Below are 10,244 nucleotides of genomic sequence, written 5' to 3' on the forward strand. Positions count from 1 at the left end.
CAAGAGATGGGAGTGAAATTCAAACATCTGGGCGTTTTGGCTCGGCCGGAAAGATTGAGAAACTTGGTGTTTTAACTCATGTAATTCCAAAACACACCTGAAAATCCTGAAACTTGGCATGGTGTCATGACATGGCACCAACATGCTGCGGTAATTTTTTTGGCTGAATTGGGACAAGCTTTGGTGTAAGCTTCTTGCAAACCGGAGCTTCCCTGAAGAAGGCTCGTGGTTCCGAGAGGGAACCTGTCACCTCCGTGTGCGAAACGACATTCGTACACTGTCTTCTCCCGCCTTAATTTTTTGACATAGGCAGATTAGACCAAATAGAAGTACCCTGCTAAATTTTCGAATTATTCCGGGTTCATTGGGCCTTTATAATGCATTAATTGATTTTCTGCGCATTTAATGTGCATAATTAAAATTTGAACTACATGCACAGGCTCCAGTGCACCAAGGTTGTTTGAAAAATCACATGTGTGTCCTTGGGTGAATTTCTAGGTCCCATGCAAGAGATGGGAGTGAAATTCAAATATCTGGGCATCGTGGCTCGGCCGAAAAGATTGAGAAACTTTGTTTTTTAATTCCTATAATTCCAAAACACGCCTGAAAATCATGAAACTTGGCATGGTTTCATGATATGGCACCAACATGCTACAGTAATATTTTTTTGGCCGAATTGGGACAAGCTTTGGTGTAAGCTTCTTGCAAACCGGAGCTTCCCTCAAGAAGGCTCGTGGTTCCGAGAGGGAACGTGTCACCTCTGTGTGTGAAATGACATACGTACACCACCTTCTCCCGCCTTAATTTTTTACACAGGTAGATTAGACTAAATAGAAGTACCGTGCTAAATTTTGGAATTATTCTGGGTTCATTTGGCCTTTTGCATTAATTGAGTTTCTGCTCATTTAATGTGCATAATTAAAACTTGAAATACAAGCACAGGCTCCAGTGCACCAAAGTTGTCTGAAAAATCACATGTGTGTCGTTGGTTGAATTTCTAGGTCCCATGCAAGAGATGGGAGTGAAATTTAAACATCTGGCATTGTTGCTCGGATGGAAAGATTGAGAAACTCGTTTTTTAATTCCTGTAATTCCAAAACACGCCTGAAAATCATGAAACTTCGCATGGTGTCATGACATGGCACCAACATGCTGCGGTAATTTTTTTGGCCGAATTGGGACAAGCTTTTGTGTAAGCTTCTTGCAAACCGGAGCTTCCCTCAAGAAGGCTCATGGTTCCGAGAGGGAACGTGTCACCTCCGTGTCCGAAACGACATACGTACACTGCCTTCTCCCGCCTTAATTTTTTTCATAGGAAGATTTAACCCAATAGAAATACTGTGCTAAATTTTGGAATTATTCCGGGTTCATTTGGCCTTATTATGCATTAATTGAGTTTTTGCGCATTTAATGTGCATAATTTAAATTTGAACTACAATCAAAGGCTATAGTGCACCAAAGTTATTTGAAAAATCACATGTGTGTCCTCGGGTGAATTTATAGGTCCCATGAAAGAGATGGGAGTGAAATTCAAACATCTGGGCGTCGTCGCTCGGCTGGAAAGATTGAGAAACTTGGTTTTTAATTCCTGTAATTCCAAAACACGCCTGAAACTCATGAAACTTGGCATGGTGTCATGACATGGCAACAACATGCTGCGATAATTTTTTTGGATGAATTGGGACAAGCTTTGGTGTAAGCTTTTTGCATACCGGAGCTTCCCTCAAGAAGGCTCGTGGTTCCGAGAGGGAACTGTCACCTCCGTGTGCGAAATGACATATGTACACTGCCTTCTCCCGCCTTAATTTTTTACATAGACAGATTACACCAAATAGAAGTACCGTACTAAATTTTGGAATTATTCCGGGTTCATTTGGTCTTTTTATGCATTAATTGAGTTTTTGTATATTTAATGTGCATAATTCAAACTTGAACTACAAGCACAGGCTACAGTGCACTAAAGTTGTTTGAAAAATCACATGTGTGTCCTTGGGTGAATTTATAGGTCCCATGCAAGAGATGGGAGTGAAATTTAAACATCTGGGCATTGTGGCTCGGCCGGAAAGATTGAGAAACTTGATTTTTTAATTCTTGTAATTCCAAACCACGCCTGAAAATAATGAAACTTCGCATGGTGTCATGACATGGCACCAACATGCTACGGTATTTTTTTGGCCGAATTGGGACAAGCTTTGGTGTAAGCTTCTTGCAAACCGGAGCTTCCCTCAAGAAGGCTCGTGGTTCCTTGAGGGAACGTGTCACCTCCATGTGCGAAACGACATACGTACACTACCTTCTCCCGCCTTAATTTTTTTACCCACGCAGATTAGACAAAATAGAAGTACCGTGCTAAAATTTGGAATTATTGCAGGTTCATTTGGCCTTTTTATGATTAATTGAGTTTATGCGCATTTAATGTGCACAATTCAAATTTGAACTACAAGCATAGGCTCCAGTGCACCAAAGTTGTTTGAAAAATCACATGTGTGTCCTTGGGTGAATTTCTAGCTCCCATGCAAGAGATGGGAGTGAAATTCAAACATCTGGGCATCGTGGCACGGCCGGAAAGATTTAAAAACTTGGTTTTTTAATTCATGTAATTCCAAAACACACCTAAAAATCAGGAAACTTGGCATGGTGTCATGACATGGCACCAACTTGCTACGGTAATTTTTTTGGCCGAATTGGGACAAGCTTTGGTGTAAGCTTCTTGCAAACCGGAGCTTCCCTCAAGAAGTCTCGTGGTTCCGGAGGGAACTTGTCACCTCCGTGTGCGAAACGACATACGTACACTGCCGTCTCCCGCCTTAAATTTTTTACACTAACAGATTAGACCAAATAGAAGTATCGTGCTAAGTTTTGGAATTATTCCGGGTTCGTTTGGCCTTTTATGCATCAATTGAGTTTCTGCGCATTTAATGTGCATAATTCAAATTTGAACTACAAGCACAGGCTCCAGTGCACCAAAGTTGTTTGAAAAATCACATGTGTGTCCTTCGGTGAATTTCCAGGTCCCATGCAAGAGATGGGAGTGAAATTCAAACATCTGGGCATCGTGGCTCGGCCGGAAAGATTGAGAAACTTGGTTTTTCAATTCCTGTAATTCCAAAACACGCCTGAAAATCATGAAACTTGGGATGGTGTCATGACATGGCACCAACATGCTGCGGTAATTTTTTGGACGAACTGGGACAAGCTTTGGTGTAAGCTTCTTGCAAACCGGAGCTTCCCTCAAGAAGGCCCGTGGTTCCGAGAGGGAACATGTCACCTCCGTGTCCGAAATGACATACGTACACTGCCTTATCCCGCCTTAATTTTTTACACAGACATATTAGACCAAATAGAAGTACCGTGGTAAATTTTGGAATTATTCCAGGTTCATTTGGCCTTTTTATGCATTAATTGAGTTTTTGCGCATTTAATGTGCATAATTCAAAGTTGAACTTCAAGCACAGGCTCCAGTGCACCAAAGTTGTTTGAAAAATCACATGAGTGTCGTTGGGTGAATTTCTAGGTCCCATGCAAGAGATGGGTCTGAAATGCAAACATCTGGGTGTTGTGGCTCGGCCTGAAAGATTGAGAAACTTGGTTTTGTAATTCCTGTAATTCGAAAACACGCCTGAAAATCATGAAACTTGGCATGGTGTCATGATATGGCACCAACATGCTGCGGTAATTTTTTGGCCGAATTGGGACAAGCTTTAGTGTAACGTTCTTGCAAATCGGAGCTTCCCTCAGGAAGGCTCGTGGTTCCGAGAGGGAACGTGTCACCTCCGTGTCCGAAACGACATACGTACACTGCCTTCTCCCGCCTTAATTTTTTTTCATAGGAAGATTTAACCCAATAGAAATACCATGCTAAATTTTGGAATTATTCCGGGTTCATTTGGCCTTTTTATGCATTAATTGAGTTTCTACTCATTTAATGTGCATAATTCAAACTTGAACTACAAGCACATGCTCCAATGCACCAAAGTTGTTTGAAAAATCACATGTGTGTCCTTGGGTGAATTTATAGGTCCCATGCAAGAGATGGGAGTGAAATTCAAACATCTAGGCATCGTGGCTCGGCCGTAAAGATTGAGAAACTTGGTTTTTAAATTCCTGTAATTCGAAAACACGCCTGAAAATCATGAAACTTGGCAAGGTGTCATGACATGCAACCAACATGTTGCGGTAATTTTTTTGGACGAATTGGGACAAGCTTTGGTGTAAGCTTCTTGCAAACCGGAGCTTCCTCAAGAAGGCTCGTGGTTCCGAGAGGGAACGTGTGACCTCCATGTCCGAAACGACATACGTACACTGCCTTCTCCCGCCTTAAGTTTTTACACAGACAAATTACACCAAATAGAAGTACCGTGCTATATTTTGGAATTATTCCGAGTTCGTTTGGTCTTTTTATGCATTAATTGAGTTTTTGTATATTTAATGTGCATAATTCAAACTTGAACTACAAGCACAGGCTACAGTGCACTAAAGTTGTTTGAAAAATCACATGTGTGTCCTTGGGTGAATTTATAGGTCCCATGCAAGAGATGGGAGTGAAATTTAAACATCTGGGCATTGTGGCTCGGCCGGAAAGATTGAGAAACTTGATTTTTTAATTCTTGTAATTCCAAACCATGCCTGAAAATAATGAAACTTCGCATGGTGTCATGACATGGCACCAACATGCTACGGTATTTTTTTTGGCCGAATTGGGACAAGCTTTGGTGTAAGCTTCTTGCAAACCGGAGCTTCCCTCAAGAAGGCTCGTGGTTCCAAGAGGGAACGTGTCACCTCCGTGTGCGAAACGACATACGTACACTACCTTCTCCCGCCTTAATTTTTTTACCCACGCAGATTAGACAAAATAGAAGTACCGTGCTAAAATTTGGAATTATTCCAGGTTCATTTGGCCTTTTTATGATTAATTGAGTTTATGCGCATTTAATGTGCACAATTCAAATTTGAACTACAAGCATAGGCTCCAGTGCACCAAAGTTGTTTGAAAAATCACATGTGTGTCCTTGGGTGAATTTCTAGCTCCCATGCAAGAGATGGGAGTGAAATTCAAACATCTGGGCGTCGTGGCTCGGCCGGAAAATTTAAAAACTTTGTTTTTTAATTCATGTAATTCCAAAACACACCTGAAAATCAGGAAACTTGGCATGGTGTCATGACATGGCACCAACTTGCTACGGTAATTTTTTTGGCCGAATTGGGACAAGCTTTGGTGTAAGCTTCTTGCAAACCGGAGCTTCCCTCAAGAAGTCTCGTGGTTCCGGAGGGAACTTGTCACCTCCGTGTGCGAAATGACATACGTACAATGCCGTCTCCCGCCTTAATTTTTTTACACTAACAGATTAGACCAAATAGAAGTATCGTGCTAAGTTTTGGAATTATTCCGGGTTCGTTTGGCCTTTTATGCATCAATTGAGTTTCTGCGCATTTAATGTGCATAATTCAAATTTGAACTACAAGCACAGGCTCCAGTGCACCAAATTTGTTTGAAAAATCACATGTGTGTCCTTCGGTGAATTTCCAGGTCCCATACAAGAGATGGGAGTGAAATTCAAACATCTGGGCGTCGTGGCTCGGCCGGAAAGATTGAGAAACTTGGTTTTTAAATTCCTGTAATTCCAAAACACGCCTGAAAATCATGAAACTTGGGATGGTGTCATGACATGGCACCAACATGCTGCGGTAATTTTTTGGACGAACTGGGACAAGCTTTGGTGTAAGCTTCTTGCAAACTGGAGCTTCCCTCAAGAAGGCCCGTGGTTCCGAGAGGGAACGTGTCACCTCCGTGTCCGAAACGACATACGTACACTGCCTTCTCCCGCCTTAATTTTTTACATAGACAGACATATTAGACCAAATAGAAGTACCGCGGTAAATTTTGGAATTATTCCGGGTTCATTTGGCCTTTTTATGCATTAATTGAGTTTTTGCGCATTTAATGTGCATAATTCAAAGTTGAACTTCAAGCACAGGCTCCAGTGCACCAAAGTTGTTTGAAAAATCACATGAGTGTCGTTGGGTGAATTTCTAGGTCCCATGCAAGAGATGGGTGTGAAATGCAAACATCTAGGTGTTGTGGCTCGGCCTGAAAGATTGAGAAACTTGGTTTTTTAATTCTTGTAATTCGAAAACACGCCTAAAAATCATAAAACTTGGCATGGTGTCTTGATATGGCACCAACATGCTGCGGTAATTTTTTTGGCCGAATTGGGACAAGCTTTAGTGTAACGTTCTTGCAAATCACAGCTTCCCTAAAGAAGGCTCGTGGTTCCGAGAGGGAACGTGTCACCTCCTTGTCCGAAACGACATACGTACACTGCCTTCTCCCGCCTTAATTTTTTTTCATAGGAAGATTTAACCCAATAGAAATACCGTGCTAAATTTTGGAATTATTCCGGGTTCATTTGGCCTTTTTATGCATTAATTGAGTTTCTACTCATTTAATGTGCATAATTCAGACTTGAACTACAAGCACAGGCTCCAATGCACCAAAGTTGTTTGAAAAATCACATGTGTGTCCTTGGGTGAATTTATAGGTCCCATGCAAGAGATGGGAGTGAAATTCAAACATCTAGGCGTCGTGGCTCGGCCGTAAAGATTGAGAAACTTGGTTTTTAAATTCCTGTAATTCGAAAACACGCCTGAAAATCATGAAACTTGGCAAGGTGTCATGACATGCAACCAACATGTTGCGGTAATTTTTTTGGACGAATTGGGACAAGCTTTGGTGTAAGCTTCTTGCAAACCGGAGCTTACTCAAGAAGGCTCGTGGTTCCGAGAGGGAACGTGTGACCTCCGTGTCCGAAACGACATACGTACACTGCCTTCTCCCGCCTTAAGTTTTTACACAGACAAATTACACCAAATAGAAGTACCGTGCTATATTTTGGAATTATTCCGAGTTCGTTTGGTCTTTTTATGCATTAATTGAGTTTTTGTATATTTAATGTGCATAATTCAAACTTGAACTACAAGCACAGGCTACAGTGCACTAAATTTGTTTGAAAAATCACATGTGTGTCCTTGGGTGAATTTATAGGTCCCATGCAAGAGATGGGAGTGAAATTTAAACATCTGGGCATTGTGGCTCGGCCGGAAAGATTGAGAAACTTTATTTTTTAATTCTTGTAATTCCAGACCACGCCTGAAAATAATGAAACTTCGCATGGTGTCATGACATAGCACCAACATGCTACGGTATTTTTTTTGGCCGAATTGGGACAATCTTTGGTGTAAGCTTCTTGCAAATTGGAGCTTCCCTCAAGAAGGCTCGTGGTTCCGAGAGGGAACGTGTCACCTCCGTGTGCGAAACGACATACATACACTACCTTCTCCCGCCTTAATTTTTTTACCCACGCAGATTAGACAAAATAGAAGTATCATGCTAAAATTTGGAATTATTCCAGGTTCATTTGGCCTTTTTATGATTAATTGAGTTTATGCGTATTTAATGTGCACAATTCAAATTTGAACTACAAGCATAGGCTCCAGTGCACCAAAGTTGTTTGAAAAATCACATGTGTGTCCTTGGGTTAATTTCTAGCTCCCATGCAAGAGATGGGAGTGAAATTCAAACATCTGGGCGTCGTGGCTCGGCCGGAAAGATTTAAAAACTTTGTTTTTTAATTCATGTAATTCCAAAACACACCTGAAAATCAGGAAACTTGGCATGGTGTCATGACATGGCACCAACTTGCTACGGTAATTTTTTGGCCGAATTGGGACAAGCTTTGGTGTAAGCTTCTTGCACACCGGAGCTTCCCTCAAGAAGTCTCGTGGTTCCGGAGGGAACTTGTCACCTCCGTGTGTGAAATGACATACGTACACTGCCATCTCCCGCCTTAATTTTTTTACTCTAACAAATTTGACCAAATAGAAGTATCGTGCTAAGTTTTGGAATTATTCCGGGTTCGTTTGGCCTTTTATGCATCAATTGAGTTTCTGCGCATTTAATGTGCATAATTCAAATTTGAACTACAAGCACAGGCTCAAGTGCACCAAAGTTGTTTGAAAAATCACATGTGTGTCCTTCGGTGAATTTCCAGGTCCCATGCAAGAGATGGGAGTGAAATTCAAACATCTGGGCGTCGTGGCTCGGCCGGAAAGATTGAGAAACTTGGTTTTTAAATTCCTGTATTTCCAAAACACGCCTGAAAATCATGAAACTTGGGATGGTGTCATGACATGGCACCAACATGCTGCGGTAATTTTTTGGACGAACTGGGACAAGCTTTGGTGTAAGCTTCTTGCAAACTGGAGCTTCCCTCAAGAAGGCCCGTGGTTCCGAGAGGGAACGTGTCACCTCCGTGTCCGAAACGACATACGTACACTGCCTTCTCCCGCCTTAATTTTTTACATAGACAGACATATTAGACCAAATAGAAGTACCGCGGTAAATTTTGGAATTATTCCGGGTTCATTTGGCCTTTTTATGCATTAATTGAGTTTTTGCGCATTTAATGTGCATAATTCAAAGTTGAACTTCAAGCACAGGCTCCAGTGCACCAAAGTTGTTTGAAAAATCACATCAGTGTCGTTGGGTGAATTTCTAGGTCCCATGCAAGAGATGGGTGTGAAATGCAAACATCTGGGTGTTGTGGCTCGGCCTGAAAGATTGAGAAACTTGGTTTTTTAATTCCTGTAATTCAAAAACACGTCTAAAATCATAAAACTTGGCATGGTGTCTTGATATGGCACCAACATGCTGCGGTAATTTTTTTGGCCGAATTGGGACAAGCTCTAGTGTAACGTTCTTGCAAATCGCAGCTTCCCTCAAGAAGGCTCATGGTTCTGAGAGGGAACGTGTCACCTCCGTGTGCGAAATGACATACGTACACTGCCTTCTCCCGCCTTAATTTTTTTTCATAGGCAGATTTAACCCAATAGAAATACCGTGCTAAATTTTGGAATTATTCCGGGTTCATTTGGCCATTTTATGCATTAATTGAGTTTCTACTCATTTAATGTGCATAATTCAAACTTCAACTACAAGCACAGGCTCCAATGCACCAAAGTTGTTTGAAAAATCACATGTGTGTCCTTGGGTGAATTTATAGGTCCCATGCAAGAGATGGGAGTGAAATTCAAACATCTGGGTGTTGTGGCTCAGCCAGAAAGATTGAGAAACTTGGTTTTTTAATTTCTGTAATTCCAAAACATGCCTGAAAAGCATGAAACTTCGCATGCTGTCATGACATGGCACCAACATGCTACGGTAAAATTTTTGGCCGAATTGAGACAAACTTTGGTGTAAGCTTCTTGCAAACCGGAGCTTCCCTCAAGAAGGCTCGTGGTTCCGAGAGCGAACGTGGCACGTCCTTGTGCGAAACGACATACATATACTGCCTTCTCCCGCCTTAATTTCTTTACATAGGAAGATTAGACCAAATAGAAGTACCTGCTAAAATTTGGAATTATTTCGGGTTCATTTGGCCTTTTATGCATTAATTGAGTTTCTACGCATTTAATTTGCATAATTCAAATTTGAACTACAAGCACAGGCTCCACTGCACAAAATTGTTTGAAAAATCACATGTGTGTCCTTGGGTGAATTTCTAGCTCCGATGCAAGAGATGGGAGTGAAATTCAAACATCTGGGCGTCGTGGCTCTACCGGAAAGATTGAGAAACTTGCCTTTTTAATTCATGTAATTCCAAAACACGCCTGAAAATCATGAAACTTGGCATGGTGTCATGACATGGCACCAACATGTTGCGGTAATTTTTTTGGCCGAATTGGGACAAGATTTGGTGTAAGCTTCTTGCAAACCAGAGCTTCCCTCAAGATGGCTCGTAGTTCCGAGAGGGAACATGTCACCTCCGTGTGCGAAATGACATACATACACTGCCTTCTCCCGCTTTAATTTTTTTATACAGACAGATTAGACCAAATAGAAGTACCATGCTAAATTTTGGAATTATTCCAGGTTCATTTGGCCTTTTTATGCATTAATTGTCTGCGCATTTAATGTGCATAATTCAAATTTGAACTACAAGCACATGCTCCAATGCACCAAAGTTGTTTGAAAAATCACATATGTGTCCTTGGGTGAATTTATAGGTCACATACACGAGATGGTAGTGAAATTCAAACATCTGGGCGTTGTGGCTCGGCCGGAAAGATTGAGAAACTTGGTTTTTTAATTCCTGTAATTCCAAAACACGCCTGAAAATAATGAAACTTCGCATGGTGTCATGACATGGCACCAACATGCTGCGGTAATTTTTTTGGACGAATTGGGA

The sequence above is a fragment of the Triticum dicoccoides genome, chromosome 1A (genome assembly GCF_002162155.2).
Source record: "Triticum dicoccoides isolate Atlit2015 ecotype Zavitan chromosome 1A, WEW_v2.0, whole genome shotgun sequence".
NCBI classification, from domain to species: domain Eukaryota; kingdom Viridiplantae; phylum Streptophyta; class Magnoliopsida; order Poales; family Poaceae; genus Triticum; species Triticum dicoccoides.